At 46.6% G+C, this 15,594-nt stretch overlaps 1 long non-coding RNA gene across 1 annotated transcript in view; it reads left to right on the forward strand.

Annotated features, from left to right (window-relative positions):
- The first annotated feature begins 8,179 nt into the window (after window positions 1-8,179).
- The window catches only part of LOC117524895, a 22,193-nt gene continuing 14,778 nt past the window's right edge, over window positions 8,180-15,594 (forward strand). The window contains exons 1-2 of the long non-coding RNA XR_004564894.1: window positions 8,180-8,205; window positions 12,549-12,553. This is a non-coding gene — a long non-coding RNA (uncharacterized LOC117524895). The remainder of the gene's footprint in view (window positions 8,206-12,548; window positions 12,554-15,594) is intronic.

Consider the following 15,594-nt stretch of genomic DNA (forward strand, 5'->3'; position numbering starts at 1 on the left):
GTGGCTCACTGGAGCGAAACCTGCCACCGGGAGTGTTTAGGATTCTCGGTTCCCCCCTGTTTGGCTACTAATGAGGAGGTTAAAGTCCCCCCCAATCTTATGGCGGTGCCTGAGGAGTACCACAATCTTGCTGACGTCTTGAACAAAGATCTGGCACTCACTCTTCCCCTGCACCATCTGTATGATTGTGCCATAGATTTGATCCCGGGCGTTGAGTACCCGTCCAGTCGACTGTACAACCTCTCACGTCCTGAGCGCGAATCAATGGAGACCTACATCCGGGACTCATTAGCTGCGGGCTGATCCGAAACTCCACCTCCCCGATGGGTGCTGGTTTCTTTTTTGTGGGCAAGAAAGACGGCGGACTCCGTCCATGCATTGACCTATAGGGGGCTGAATGACATAATGGTTCGCAATCGATACCCATTGCCCCTGTTAGATCAGTGTTCACGCCCCTGCATGGAGCCAAAATCTTCACCAAACTGGATCTGAGAAATGCTTATCACCTGGTTCGGATCCGGAAGGGAGACGAATGGAGACGGCATTTAACACCCCGTTAGGTCACTTCGAGTACCTTGGTCATGCCGTTCGGCCTCACTAACGCCCCCCGCGACGTTCCAGGTATTGATAAATTACCTCTTGCAAGACTTCCTGCACCGATTCGTCTTCGTATATCTAGACGATATACTCATCTTCTCCCCGGATCCTGAGACTCATGTTCAGCATGTACGTCAGGTCCTGCAGCGGGTGTTGGAGAACCAGCTGTTTGTGAGGCGAGAGGGAGAGTGCGAGTTTCCACCGCACTTCTTGTCCTTCCTGGGGTTTATCATATCCTCCAACTCCGTCGCCCCTGATCCGGCCAAAGGTTGCGGCGGTGAGAGATTGGCCCCAAACCTACAAGCCGTAGGAAGCTGCAACAGTTCCTCGGCGTTGCAAATTTCTACACAGGTTCATTAAGGGCTACAGTCAGGTAGTTAGCCCCCTGACAGCCCTGACCTCCCCAAAAGTCCCCTTCACCTGGTCGGATCGGTGTGAAGCCGAGTTTAGGGAGTTGAAACACCGGGTTTCAACTGCACCAGTCTTGGTGCAGCCCGATCCTAGCCGCCAGTTTGTGGTTGAAGTGGACGCCTCTGACTCAGGGATAGGATCCGTGTTGTCCCCAGGACCGGAGAGTCCGACAAGGTTCTCCACCCATGTGCCTATTTTTTCACGCAGGTTGACCCCGGCTGAAAGGAACTATGACGTGGGCAATCGGGAACTCCTCGCGGTGTGAAAAGAGCTCTTGAGGAGCGGAGACATCTGTTGGAGGGAAGCTTGCGGCACCATTTACGGTTTTCATGGACCATCGGAACCTGGAGTACATCAGGACCGCCAAGCGGTCTGAACCCAGGCAAGCCCGCTGGTCACTATTCCTTTGGGCGTTTTGACTTCCGGATCACCTATCGCCCCGGGACCAAGAACCAACGATCTGATGCCCTGTCCCGGGTTCACGAAGAGGAGGGTCAAGAGACCGAGCTGCCGGATCCACCGAAGCCCATTATTCCCGAGTCACTATCGTGGCCCCCCTCACCTGGCGACGTAGAGAATAGACTGTCCGGACCCCGGGGAAACGGCCCAAGAACCGTCTCTACATCCACCAGAAGCCAGACCCGGCTGTCCTGGACTTCTGTCACGGTTCCAGGCCTCTCTGTCATCCAGGGGGTGTGGAAGAACCGTGGCAGTGGTCCGGCAGCGCTTCTGGTGTGCATACCATGGAGGCTGACGTCCGGGAATACATCCAGGCCTGTCCCACCTGTGCCAGGGGCAAGGCGGACCATTCTAAGACTCAAGGACTTCTTGCAACTGCTCCCGGTGCCTTCATCGCCCCTGGTCCCACATCGGTCTGGATTTTGTTTACAGGGCATCCTACGTCCAGGGCATGACAACCATCTTTACGATAGTGGACCGATTGGCCAAGGCAGCCCACTTCGTGGCCCCTCCCGAAGCTCCCACGTCGTACGTCTGCATGGGATACCAACAGACATTGTCTCAGATCGTGGTACCCAGTTCTCCTCTCAAGTCTGGAGGAGTTTCTGTAGAGAACTGGTTTGCCCTCCGTGAGCCTCTCGTCTGGGTATCACCCACAGACGAACGGACAGGCAGAACGGGCCAACCAGGAGTTGGAGCAGGCCCTACGATGTGTGACATCTGCGCACCCGACGACCTGGACGTGAACATCTGGCCTGGATCGAGTATGCGCATAATAGTCAGGTGTCCTCCGCCACCGGCCTCTCCCCGTTTGAGGTAGTGTTTGGGGTACCAGCCCCCATTGTTCCCGTGGTGGAGGGAGAGGTCGGGTGTGCCCTCGGTCCCAGGCCCACCTGCGACGTTTGCCGTCGGGTGTGGTGCACCGCCTGTTCTGCCTTGTTGAAGGCCCGGACGAGGGCTAAAAGCCCATGCAGACCGCCGGCGTTTCCCCGGCCCCTGCCATATCAGCCCGGGCAGAGGTGTGGTTGTCAACGAAGGACATCCCCCCTACAAGTGGACTCCCCCAAGTTGAAGGAACGGTTCATCGGTCCCTTCAAAATTGTCAAGGTCCTCAGTCCGGCCGCAGTGAAGCTCCAACTCCCAGCTTCAATGCGGATCCACCGGTTTTCATGTGTCCAGGATCAAACCTCGCCACACCCTCACCCCCTCTGTGCTCCCGGACAGCACCGCCTCCTGCCCGGATCATCGACGGGGGAGTCCGGCCTTGGACTGTGCTCCGGCTCCTGGACGTCCGTCGGAAGGGCCGGGGGTTCCAGTACTTGGTGGACTGGGAGGGGTATGGCCCTGAGGAACGCTCCTGGGTGAAGAGGAGCTTCATCCTGGACCCGGCCCTCCTGGCCGAACTTCTACAACTCGTCACCCCCGACAAGCCGGGTCGGGCGGTCTCCTCTTTCCAATGGTCCATGAAACCGTTAAATGGTTGCCGCAGCTCCCTTCAACAGATGTCTCCACTCCTCAGAGCCTCTTTCACCGCGAGGAGTCCCCGAGTGCCCACGTCATAGTTCCCTTCAGCCGGGTGGTCAACCTGCATGAAAAATAGGCACATGGGTGGAGAACCTTGTCGGACTCTCCCGCTCTGGGACAACACGGGATCCTATCCCTGAGTCAGAGGCGTCCACTTCAACCACCAAACTGGCGGCTAGGATCGGGCCTGCACCAAGACTGGTGCAGTTGAAACCCGGCGTTTCAAACTCCCTAAACGCGGCTTCGCCACGATTCCGACCAGTTGTGAAGGGGACTTTTGGGGAGGTCGGGGCTGTCAGGGGGCCTAAACTACCTGACTGTAGCCCTAATGAACCTCGTGTAGAAATTGCAAAGCCGAGAAACTGTTGCAGCTTCCTACGGCTTGTAGGTTTGGGCCAATCTCTCACCGCCGCAACCTTGGCCGGAATCAGGGGCGACGGAGTTGGAGGATATGATAAACCCCAGGAAGGACAAAGAAGTGCGGTGGAACTCGCACTTCTTGCCCTTCACAAACAGCTGGTTCTCCAACAACCGCTGCAGGACCTGACGTTACATGCTGAACATGAGTCTCAGGATCCGGGGAGAAAGATGAGTATATCGTCTAGATATACGAAGACAAATCGGTGCAGGAAGTCCTGCAAGAGGGGGGGTGGTCGTGTTGTGTTGGCCGCCAGAAGAGGAGGTACTGCTGGCCCACCACCAGAGGGCGCCCTGCCCGAAGTGCGGGCTTCGGGCACGAGAGGGCGCTGCCACCACGCAGGAGCCACCGGATTGACAGCTGTCACTCCTCACCCTTACCAGCTGTCACTCATCACCACTCATCATCATCAACCATCCCATAAAAGCCAAACAACATCTCCACCTCACTGCCGAGATATCGTCTACCTCTAAGGTAATACCTCAGCCATGATTGTGCCGTGCGCACATTACTTTTCTATTCTGTGATATTGTTTCCGGAGACTACTCACTGTTGTTGTCTGGCGGAGTGCAGAGTGGTGACAAAGTGAAGGGCGTTCACTTGTCACACCGAACCGAACTGTTGTAGGTGGAGGTGTTGTTCCCATCTGGAAAGAAACACTTGCTGACTGATTACTGGGTGTGTTTTCACACACTCATTACATCTGTTTTTCTGCTTCCTGCCAGCAGTACCAGATCCGGCAGCTGAAGATGGTGGCCACCTGGGGACTCAGGACTTGGCGTCTCCAGTGTGTTTCCAGATCCGGTGGCAGTGGAGATCATGTGGGGTCCGGCTCTTCTCTGGACGGTGCTCTCCTATCCTCGAGCCTGCCCACACGTCATCTTCTTGTAATTATCTGTAATCCAAATTCTGGTTCTGTCTGTATTCCGTTGTGCACATTTACAACAGTAAATTGTTATTTATTGGCTCATCCATTGTCCGGTTCCTTCGTGCCCCCTGTTGTGGGTCCGTGTCCCTACACTTTCCTAACAGTAAAATGTGTGAAAGAATAGAAAGTTTTTTAAAAACACATTTAAAATGTTTGAAAAGGGTGTAAAATGTGTGAAAGAATAAAGTTCTTTAAAAACATGTTTTAAAAAGGCTTTAAAAATGTGTAAATACGTAGGCAGTTCCTTAAAACACGTAAAAAATATTTACAAATGTGTTTAAGAGATGTGTAAAGAATAAGAAGAAACACAACAAAGATGATGAAATTGTGTGTATGTGTGTCGTGGGGGGGCAGCTATTCATTTGAAAACCCCTGTCTTAAAGTCATTTTACGTCATGTCCAAGTCAAGAGTCCAAGTCAAAGCAAGAATGATCTGAGGCAAGATCACTTCTTACATAGTTCACGTCAAGTCCAAGCAGGTCAACAATCTTCTGAACTCCCAGTCTTTGATCATCTGTCTCAGTTCTTAAATTATTTGAGTCTAGTCCAAATCTCAAGTAACGGTTCAAGACTACATCAGTGCACCAAGTTATTATCACCCACCCACCTGGACAAAGAACTGGTGGGGACATAGTCAAAAGTGTGTTTATCCATCTGAACAAAAGCTACTATATCTCCAAGATTCTTTGGACCAAAACTAACCAACAGTGACCTGATTTGCATCTTACTTAGATCCTTGTTGCGATGAGAATATATTATGACCTGCACTAAATTTTGACACATAAAACTGACTCCAAAGCACCCACCAGTACCAGATGGCCTTCTCCTGTTTATTTGATGAGGTCATCCAGTGCAGAATTTTAACCAGAGCAGTGCAGGGGTTTGTCCGCCTGTTGTTAGTCAAACCTAATTGACATTTGAACACGTTTGAGTGAAGTTCTAGTCTTCATCTATCTGAGTCAAGTCTATGATTTAAATCATTTGAGACAAGACAAAATAAATATTTCAGACATTTTAGTTTTAACATCATCAAGATCATGTCTAAACTCTGATTCAAGCCCAAGTCAAATCTGTAGATAATTTACATCATAGCTTTCAAGTGAAAAGAAGGTCAAGGTGGAGTTAATTAATTCTGTAAATTTGAAGTATTATGTTGCTATGATCTGAAGGTCCAGCCTGCTTTCAAATGGCTCAATTATATACTGGTCTGGATCATATATCCACAGCACATGGATCCACCTGGCCTGGTGCTCCATATGCGCCTGGCAATACAAATGGGTGGGCTACTAACAGCAGGGTACTCACCCAGACTGATCATGAAGGAAGCCCACCAAGGGTACGACACCCTCAATCTACCGACCAATTTCCTACCTCTCCACAACATGGAAGCTCCTGTTAGACATCATAGCAACTAAGTTGAGTGGGGCACGAGTCAACACCATGAGCACGGCTCAAAAGGGCATTGGAAACAATACCAGAGGGTCAAAGAACCAGCTACTGGTTGACGGAAGCAGTACACCAGGACTCGAAGACCAAGCAGCTGGTATTGACTACAGGAGGCCCTAGTTCCCCCAAAGGTGAGGTGACAGTGTGAAAAGTAGCTGTTGCCATCTAACACATGGGTTATCTGGAGTGTTTGGCACTATACAAGGCTAAACAGTGCACTGATAACCCTTCATCTAGGAACTCAATGGGCTGTGGAAGACGTCACTGGAGGCCAACTCCAAGGCAAATAGCGCAAGTCACCATCAAGTGAGGAATATACCATGGTGATGCACTATCCCACTGCTGTTCTGCATAAGTCTAAATCCCCTCATCACAACAGCGGCTACGGATATCAATTCAAGAAGGAGTAACCATCAGCCACCTCCTGTACATGGATGATATCAAACTTTATGCCAAGAGTGAGTGAGATATTGACTCACTGATCCACCTCACCAGGATCTGCAGTGAGGATATCAGGATGTCATTCACATTAGATACGTGTGGCTGAATGGTGGCAAAGAGAGGGAAGGTGATGCAGACTGAGGGGGTGGAGTTGTCAGAAGGCAGGATAGGGGACATGCAGGACAGCTACAAGTACCTGGGAATCCCACAAGCCAATGGGAACCATGATGAAGATGCAAGAAGACCAGCCACAGCAAAATATCTCCAGAAGGTAAAACAGGTGCCAAGAAGCTAGCTCAGTGGTAGGAATAAGATCTGAGCCATCAATATATACACCCTAGCAGTCATCTGATACCTAACTGGAATAAGATGTTGGCCACAGGATGAGATAGATGCCACTGATGTAGGCACAAAATCTCCTCACAATGCATGGAGGTTCCACTCAAAGTCCAGCACCCTGAGGCTCTGTGAGCAACACAAGGAGGGAGGGTGAGGATTAGTGGGTGTCAGAGACACAATCCAGGATAGGATGAGGAGCATCTTTAAGTACATCAGAAAGATGGCCCCCTGAGATAAGCTACTACAAGAATGCCTAGGAGAGCTGAAGACAGATGTTGATAAGGAGCAGGAAGAGGAGATATCATGGAAGACCAGCTCCTCCATGGGATTGTAGCATCAACAGATAGAGAAGTGGATGACATCATGAAGACCTACTAGTGGCTAGAGAAGTCTGGCCTAAAGGACAACACAGAGGCTCTGATCATGACAGCACAAGAACAAGCCCTAAGCACCAGATCCATAGAGGCAGGAGTCCACCCACAGCCGACAGGACCCAAGTTGCAGACTGCGCAAATGTGCCCCAGAGACAGAATGGCACATAGTAGCAGGATGCAAGCTGGGACAGTGTACACTGAGATGCACAACCAAGTGCTGGGAATTGTGTACAGGAACAATCTGTGCCGCATACGGATTAGAAATCACCAAGTCCCAATGGGAGACGTCACCAAAAGTGGTTGAGAACAACAGGGCTAAGGTTCAAATTCCAGACAGACAAGCAGCCAGCTGACATAGTGATGGTTGACAAGGGAAAGAAAACCACAGTTGTGATCAATGTGGTTATCCCAGCTGACAGCAACATCAGAAACAAGGAGCAAGAGAAAATAGAGAAGTACCAAAGGCTGAAGGAGCAACCGGAGCAGATGTGGAAGGTAAAGTCCAAAGTCGTCCCACTTTATATGTCATATTCTAGACACATTTTATGTGTCTAGAATATGACTAGTCAGTTGAGTTGTGATCCAGGCGTAGTTGAGAGCTGACTTGAATTTTATTGTTTAGAAGTCAACTTGCCCAAGTGTAATTGAATCAGGGGCCAAGTGTCAAGACTAAAGTACAAGTCAACACATAATTTGTGTGAAGTCCAAATCAGCTTAAATCAAACATTCTTAATCAAGGCCATGTCAAGTTTAAGTCAACTTTCAAATGGACCCAAGTTGTAACTCAAATGTCATTCTAGATGTATAAAATGCCTTGTCAAAGCAACTTTCAAGACTTGTTTGCAATTTCAGACAAGTCATCATAAGCAACTTGTAAGTTGGTTGTAGATCCTGACAAATCATTTTTCACGTCTCAAGTCACAGAAACACTAAAGTCCAAGACCGAAGTCTACGGCACAATTCAGAACGTCTGGCATGGACACAATTGTGCTTTATTGCTGTACATGTACAGTACTTATAAAACATGGGGGACATAATTATGAAATAACATACAATCTTGTTTAATTTCCATCAGCACATGTATAAGCAGGTTAAAATATACTGTATGTAATGTACAAAATAAAAAAACAAAACAGTAACAACTATGAAAGGCAGTGAGATTCCGCTGCTTTGGGTGCTTGTATTCCGTCTCTTTTTGGATGACTATACATGGACTGGGGGACAGTAAAACGGCCTTCGGGCTGGCGGCCGCACCAGGAAACAGTTCTGTGACGATTGGTTGATGACGAGCAGTGTTTTGAGCTGCGAGGGCATCGGTGGAGGTGTAAAGAGAATGAGAAACTGCTGACGAATGGGATATGGAAGGTGACAAGCTTTAAGATGAGAGAGCAGCGGAGTGATTCACAGTGCATCAGGAAGCAGTTCTTCACATTACAAAACCTTTTTTAGAGCAGGAACGCTCTAAAAGGGGGCCACGACAAACGTGGTCCATGCAGAGTACAGACAAACAAAAAACGGACACACGTTCCTTAAAAAACAATTAGAAAAAACCCCCTCATCTCATGATGTAGGTAAACTTGACAATACGCGCACATTGCTAACAAGAGCCCGTTTATAAAGAAGAAGAAAAAAAAAAAAACAATAAAAAAAGGGTACAAATGATCTTGTTATTGGCACTGTCAAGTTTGACTTGTGTTCTTGGTTCTGTTTTTGCCTGTTTTATGAGGAGCCCCTTTCACACTGCAGCTACCTTTCAGGGAATTTCAGGACTAGTTTGAAGTACTGGAATCTTTCTTTCATACCAAAGACTGGTGTCGTAGACTGAACGGTCCCTCCCCCTAAAAATCAGTCCACCTTTTGTATCTGCACATGCATCCACTGAAAAAATGATACTTTGGGATCATATAAAAAAAAAATGATGTAATTTGTTACAGCTAATTTTTTTAGTTTCTCACAATGTATATTTATGAATATTGTAAAGTGATTCCAGCAGATTTATACTGGAAACCACAATTTTCCATTAGACCAATGTAAATAAGTACTTTGAATGAAGTGGACTGTGTTTCAATTTTTTCAGTGTCATTTCAGACCAGAGCAGCACGTCTGAGACGGAATCTCTTCACCCAAAGCAATCAAATGGATTAATGGGATTATTAACCTTTAGATGATGAAGGTAAAACCTCTTAAATCAATCTAAAGTCAGTTTTAAGCAGAAATGAGGCTGTTTTAAGCAAAAACAAGGCGAGATTCCGTGACGCTTTGAAATGTCTGATGCGCGGTGAACACATTAGCTAGGAGCTTGTTTAGCAGATGAAATAATGCTGAATTTATGTGAAAATGATTGTTTTACAAAAGCTTCAGATATCTGTCGCTGAGACAGATGATGACCGGAGTGGAGTTTGAAGCAGAAACAAGGCGTTAATCCGTGAACCGCGTCATCAAGGGGGGTACCGATTTTTAAGGGGGACAGTTTGGCTGCAAAACAGCGTATGACAAGACAGCAACAAATTTCTAGACCTAAAGCAGCAATTCAGTGTTTGTCAATACCCAAGACTAATATTTCAGATATTTCGGGAATATGGCAAAACCTCAGATTGCCAAAGCTTTGGGGACTGTCAACCGTCAATAACTTAAGTTAAGTGCATTTTACTTGAATACTTGCGGGAAGAACACAAATAAGTCAGAGTTAAGAGGACAGCATCAAACCAGAACTCTTCCAATGAGTTTGCACACCTGCACCATTGCATTATGGGTAATGACTAAAGACTAGCAGAAAAATCGAATCAAATACTGGACTGCTGAGGAGCACAACGTCTTACATGGAGGAACATTTCGATGAAGGTTCTCATTTGCCCTGGCTGGAGATATCGAGAACATTATTTAAAAGCAAGAACATCAAAAGCAACAACATCTTGTTCAGTCATCAAGATGCTTCAGCACTAGAGAGAGATGAGGAACCATTAACAGTTAGTATAGCAGAAGGGGCCTTCAGAAAGTGCAACACGCGCTATAGAGTCATATACTGTATATGGACAGTCAGTCTCCTGTTGGTCCAATGATGCCATAATTTTGATTCTGTGTGGCCGTGATATTTGATTAATCGATGCAAAATGGAACCTCTTTATCTTTGACTAAAACAACATTTCCACCACCTTCAATCCATATTGGCTCCAAACTCTTTGAGTTAAATGTTATGACCTTGAGTTTGATCTTTCAAGGTCACCAAGGCTCATGTGCCCAAGAGAAAGTGGATGTATGACTTAATCTTAGTGTTTACTAGTAATCCTAGGTGTATATTTAAGTGGTTCTTTGAATTCTTGAGGGTTGCACTGGCATCACACATTGTCACATCAACCCTACCATGGAACCACCTTGGGTCTTAGATGGCAACCACCTAGTCGGACAACTGATCCATTTCCATCTCTCCAAAGTAACCATCTACGTATCTGCAAGAGCCAGTTGAAATGTGGGCATGTCATTTGTTTCCTCCAGCCGCTGTGGTCCTCAGTACTGAGACTCCTGTTTGCTAGATCATGCCGAGAGTCCCATGGGCAAAATGTCATAGCTGATGTGCCACCACAATGCAATAATAATACTCATCTGAGTCCCCTGTTAGTTTGAGAAAAAGTCATTCCAACAGTACCCAAGGATCCGCTAAAGAGACATAGTACCAAAGACATAGGTGGGACAATGGTAGGGATGTGCTTGAATTGGGGATTTCTGGCATGACAGAGTTCACATTCCTCAAGTACCAAATTTTAAATGGGTTTGGCCTTCCAAAGTCAAAGGTCATGTGACAAATATAAACATGACATACGATTACATGTTAATGTTTATTAGTAACAACAGCCTATGAAGTACTAGTTAAAGATACACCTATGGACTGTAGGTACATAGATATCGCCTATATATAAACAATAGACCTGGGCCTGTGAACTTGACTTTTTTGAAAAATCAAATGAGTTTTTGGTTTTTATGGGATCAAAACCCTTTGAGGAAATGTGTTCACACGTCCACGGATACACCAGGGCCAACCGTCCACTGCATGCAATACTGCTGCTCACCAGTGGGGAACAAAAAGACCAAGACTGAAAGCAGACAGAATATAGAAAGCAGCCTAGACAGACAAAGCAGGATGTAGTCTGAAACTCCTGAAAGACCTGGGTACTTTAGTTTCAAATTAAATAGGGTATTTTTGGTGTGAAAGTATGTCTGGGACATAGAACTGGTTTTGACTGTCTGTGTGAATGAACTGGACCAGACCATGAGGACATAGTTTGGACTGTATCTCTGGATCATACCGCAACTCATGAAATGCCCATATGGACTCATCTCTGCATTATCAGAGATCGCCTATCAAATGTAGGCGACATCAGCTTGTTCAACGAAATCACCTGCAAACATAACGAGACAGTAATCACACAAAGCAGTCTGGATCAGTCTTTACATACATGTCCCAGTATGCAGCTATGAGCTTCTTCACAGTTTTTTTGTTGTTGTTGTTTTTAATGTGCACAGGCAGTGAAACAAAAATTCAGATGTGACGATCGCACCGTTCGCTCAGACGGTCTGATGATTTACCGTCTCGTGTGCAGTTCAATGACCTGTTCTTGCTCCTGTTGATTTCCGATGCTGCAGATCCCAACAGTCAAATCAATTGGACACATTGTAGGTGATCGGGGGAGACGGCGAAATCAATTGGCGCTATTGATATGCTGCGACTCTTAAAATTCAAACCGATATTCAAAGATCAAACAGCCATAAAGACACGCCCACCCCGTTACACGCGGCAACACGACACCATGTACAGTAAACATTGTGCAATAAAGCATCCATATAGAAGGAAGAGATTTACTTTGCATCATGGGAACAGGGTCAAAATCGAAAAGAATTTTATACTCATAATCATTCTGGGAGGGGGAGGGGCATATTCACATTTTAAAATAAACCTCTTTATCATTGCATCGAACCCAAGTCACTTTTAAAATCGTTTTTTCACCATCATACGCCGTATTGTCTTTTCGTCCTTCATTCTGTGCTTCTCTGTTGCGGCAAACACAACAACATACAACACGGATCACTATTTACACGCTAGTTGTCATGGAAACAACCCGTAGAGCCGGACCCTTCCACTGGGGAGGAGGTCAGGGTTGAAGGTCAGGTGAGGTGATTGAGGGGAGGGGCTGACACAGAAGGTAATGGGCGTGGTGTGGAATCTGTACAGGAATCGAGTCCATCTGTGCAAGTTCCTGAGCTCGGCACCGTCTCCAGAAAACCGCTCAGACACGACGGTCAATCACCACTTCACAAGTGTCGACAGTATTTTTTTCTCTTTTGTTCAGCGTCTTCTTTCGCTGCAGTAGCGACTCTGATTTGGTCACGTCTGTCACGTGTTCTGTTTCTACATGTCAAGTGTGTTCGTTCACAAGTTGCGTGACTTTGGGCACACAGACTCACGCTGACAACGTGAAGTTTACCTTTAAACCACAGCAGCTTTTTATTGGTTCATCGTAAAGGTGAGTGCAGTTGTTTGCATTCGGCCAGAGGTTTTTTTTTGTCGGTTTCTGTAGCTTCGTGTTGAATTGAAAGGCTGGTTGTTCGAAACGGGGAGGAGAAGTGCACCGTGTGATATATCACTGAGGTTACCCTGACCTCTGGCCCTCCGTAGGCAGGGCTGCAGTAGCACTTAGATCCCAGCAGTGAGAGGCTGAGTCAGAGCTGGATACCTGAAAATGTCCCACCACGAAACGTATGCCCACAATAAAAAACAGAAATGTTTTTTGTAGTTTTGCGCCACTAAAGAAACCTTTTCTGCTGGATACGCCCATAATCCCTTTGATCGTTTTATGATTTATAATAAACACTGAGCATGATTGGGAAAAACTGAAAAAATCTGGGTGCATTTCACACGTTGGTTTTTTTTTGTTGTTGTGGGATATCTGCTGGACAGCCACACAGATCTATCAGTGTCAGTTTCCAATACTACTCTTTATTTGGTTTGCCAAAATGAGCTAATTTTATTATCTCTTTATTAAAAGTACTTTTCTGAATTGTGAGTTAGAAATTCCAAGTTACCAGTTTCCAACAAATGCAGCATGAAGTTTGCACCACATTAGCTGTCAATCAAAGTGGTCACGCCCCTAATTATGCTTAACATTATTGCTTCAAACTAAAGAATTAAAAACCATTCTTCCCCATGCAGTTGCCATAGAGGAGGAAACTAGCTAGACCAAAACTGTATATTTAGAAGAAAACATGTTTATTTCTATTCTAAAGTTAGACATTTTAACATGGGCTTCTATGGGAATCTGCTTGCTTTTGGAACCAGCCACATGCAGCCAGTCGGAGATCTGTAATTTTTGACAGCTGGAGGTTGGGTTTTGTTTTACACAGTTACGAAGAAATGTAATTAATATGTAAAATGTGAACATTAACAGTCTGACTGCACTGAAGCTCTGTGTGCATGATGATGTCGAGCAGGAGAGGACAAACCTAAGCGTGCCAGTCGTGATTCTCCTGCTTCTCACCACATGTTGTGGCTGTGATCGTTTGTTGGACATTTTAGTGCGTAAAACACATTTTTCATTTCCAGGCAGTTTGGTGAGGACATACTCGTAATCTAAGCCAGAACTCTGACGCTAAAACCTTGAGGTGTCCAAAGGCGTTGGTTGACTTGTAAACTTCAAAGAGGTGTGCACAGGCAAGCACTCACGCAAACACGATGGGAACGGCACGCGAGCTATAATCAGCACCATGATTTGGGTTGGAGCGCTTATACAACAGTATGCAGTAGGCCAGGAGAAACCGCCAACCGCAAAGGACCTCCATCTACTGCGTCCACCTTCCACTAGCTCTTTGTGACACGTGGTGGTGAGCTCCTGTCACGCAGGCCGGTTTGTAGACGACATCTTCCGCAGTGTGGTTGAAAAGCAGAGAGGGAGTTCAGGTTTTGGGGCCTTATGGTTCGGTTTAACCCCAGGGCACTCGGGCTCATTGGGCCACAGTGTGGTTGCAGAGAAGCATACAGATCGGACTTCCATAGCGGTTCCAGGTGAGATGGAGATGGATGATCCTCTGTTGAGAACCGCCGAAGGAACAAAACCAAAAAGACAGCAGCATCCAAGCCTCTGAGGGGAGCCTCTGTCATGGAGAAGGCTTCCTGTTGGTCCAGAGCAGTGGGGGGCAGGGGTGGGCATCGAGGTGGGCGGTGCCGCCAGTCACTCCGCACCTCACACTGTGCACGCCGCCATCCCAGAAGCTCCCTGAGGGCGGCGCTCTCATTCCCGCCGCCCAGCCGTAACCGCTGGAGCACCTGCACAAAGAGAGAGACGACTGAGAGGCAAGAAAGAAAAACCGAACAACTGTTTCTTTCTGAAGGGGGGGGGGGGGGGCATGAAGGTGCGAGTGGAGATGCAAAAAGATGGATGACACGGAAATTTATGCAAAAACAAAAGCACAAAAATCCAATCTGATTCTGGAGCATAAAGAGACTTAAGTCATACGAAACACGATTGCACGATCATCTATGGTGCAGAAAAAAAAAAAAATTTCTTCATCGGTTTCACGCTGAGCTGCTCTCGGAGCAACGGTGTGGTTTCTCTGCTGAATCTGGAGCTGGCACCGAGCCCTCGCACAAGAGAATAAATACAGCGGGAAAGCGTGTGAGGGGAATCCCTCGTCTGAACGACGGCTCATTTCCATAATCTGCATTCAGACTCTTCGCACGTCACCTCAAAGACAAACAGCGCAGGAGAGCAAAATGTATAAATACAGCTGTAACACACACACACACACACACACACACACACACACACACACACACACACCACACACACACAACACACACACACACACACACACCACACACACACACACACACACACACACACACACACCACACACACATCCAGCCATCCATTATCCGTCAGTCAATACTCAAGTAAATCAATCAGACAGCAATTCCAATTTCCTCTGCGGAATAAATCCTCCAAATAAGACATGAGTCCTGGTGATGTGCTGCAGATGGGAGCTGCAGGTTTTAATAGCTGCTAAAGAGCAAACAATCCGTTTTCGTTTCCTCACAGATTTATCGTGATCAGAAGCATAAATTAAAACCTCATTTTCACCCAGGAGATGAAACAAAAAGGTTGGGGATTTTTCCCGCTTGGCAGTTTCTTTTTTATAAATCATGTCTGCAATTATATTTCAGAAAGTAGAAAAACAGATGAATAAGATTTAAAGAGAACATCCCAAGGTCACTGTGAAGCGTGAGGACTGGCTGACCTTCAGTCCGGGTTTCAGGCTGCTTCTGGTCATCTGATTAGCAGCCTGATGGACAGCAAAAGTATTTATGATCTTATTTTTCAATAGGCAGGAAAAATGTGGTGGCAGGAAAAACAATCGCCATCTTTGCACTCATTCTTTAAATGAAGCTCAGTCTATAACTGAAAACAAACATCCAGCAGTTTGCACTTTGTAGCTTTTCATTTTAGACTTGAAGATTTAATTTGACAACTTCAACAAAACTGCTCTGAGCTAAAGTCAGAAAATGGGCACATTTTAAAGGATTCAGGTTGATTCCATAAAGCAAATGGCTTGACTTGCAGAGGGCACTCAGAGACAGGATTCCTCTGCCCTTCATTTACGTCTGCTGATGT

This window comes from Thalassophryne amazonica, chromosome 14 (assembly GCF_902500255.1).
Source record: "Thalassophryne amazonica chromosome 14, fThaAma1.1, whole genome shotgun sequence".
NCBI classification, from domain to species: domain Eukaryota; kingdom Metazoa; phylum Chordata; class Actinopteri; order Batrachoidiformes; family Batrachoididae; genus Thalassophryne; species Thalassophryne amazonica.